Source organism: Nannospalax galili, unplaced genomic scaffold (genome assembly GCF_000622305.1).
Source record: "Nannospalax galili isolate Female #2095 unplaced genomic scaffold, S.galili_v1.0 scaffold375, whole genome shotgun sequence".
NCBI classification, from domain to species: domain Eukaryota; kingdom Metazoa; phylum Chordata; class Mammalia; order Rodentia; family Spalacidae; genus Nannospalax; species Nannospalax galili.
The window spans coordinates 491,837-493,170 of NW_008337054.1; positions in this window are offsets into that span (position 1 = coordinate 491,837).

The window sequence follows — 1,334 nt, forward strand, 5'->3', positions numbered from 1 at the left end:
ATCATTGACTACCGGTCCAGCATATTTAGCCAAATGCGAGGGTGACTTGCCCTTCTCTAAGGCAGCCATAGCCTGTATTTGCTGCTGGTGAGCTGTCTGCCACCGCATCTTACACACACACCAAACCATACAGACACAAGCAGCAACCGGCAGGAATTCCCAAAAAGCCATCCCTCCCCGGTCCTTGAGGAAGGAAAAGGCTCCCTGGAGGGTCTTCATCCAGTCTTCTATAGAGACCATCTTTACTCTTGTAGCATTCACTGCCACAATTGATGCCTGTATCTTCGCTCCAGTTGCCTTGGAGAGCTGTAGAGAGTTCTCTAGATAGATTACCTGCCTTAGAGAAATTAAGATACTCCACAGAGGTTATTCATAATCCAGGCATATGATAAATACATCCCACAAACATTAACTGCCCTAAGATATCCACTTGTTCCTGTAATAAATCTACTCTTGATTTACCAAGAGTATGCCCGCCTTCAACTGCATGAATAATTCTTCCTGTTTCTCCAATGCCTCAGCGGTATTCTGAGATAGCGAATTTAACACAGCAGCAGTACTGCAACATTAATCAAAGGGTTCCTCGTTACAACTGAATACTTTAGGAAATATACTAGCATCATGACTTAGGGGCAGCGGCAGGGGAAAGGCCTTGAGCACACTCCATATTATTCTGATTTGTACTTCTCCTTTCTTTATCATCAGTATCACTATATTCAACCTGATTAGGGTTCTCACATCCATTTCTTCTCGTTCCCGGCTTCACTAGACGTTCGGGGACCCAAATAGGTGCTTCCTTATCCTGTGGATAAATGCAAACAGCGCCTCTTGTCCAGGCTATGGCCGGGGAGGGGCCGTACCACTGTCCTGAAAGGACATCTTTCCAATAAACCTGCACTGGATTCTGCTGCCCTGAGATCTGATGTCTGTCTGCTGCGGAGAGACCATCTGCATTCAAATTTTAAAAATTGAGTATAAATAGTGCAACATTTAATTTATCTTTAGGCGATCTATATTGACTGCCTATTCCCCCTTTTTGTTTTATGAGACAGGTCTTTAAAGTTGCATTTGCTCTCTCTACTATACCCTGCCCCTGGGGATTGTATGGTAGTCCAGTAGAGTGCTGTATATCAAAGGTTGCACAAAAGGCTTTGAACTTAGAAGATGTATATGCCGGCCCATTGTCAGTTTTGATGTGCAACCGTGGGCCCCAAGCTGCAAAAGCTTGTAAGCAATGGGATATTACATGAGCAGCTGTTTCACCTGGTTGAGCAGAAGCATAAATTACACCTGAATATGTATCAACAGACACATGAATATATTTTAAGATGCCA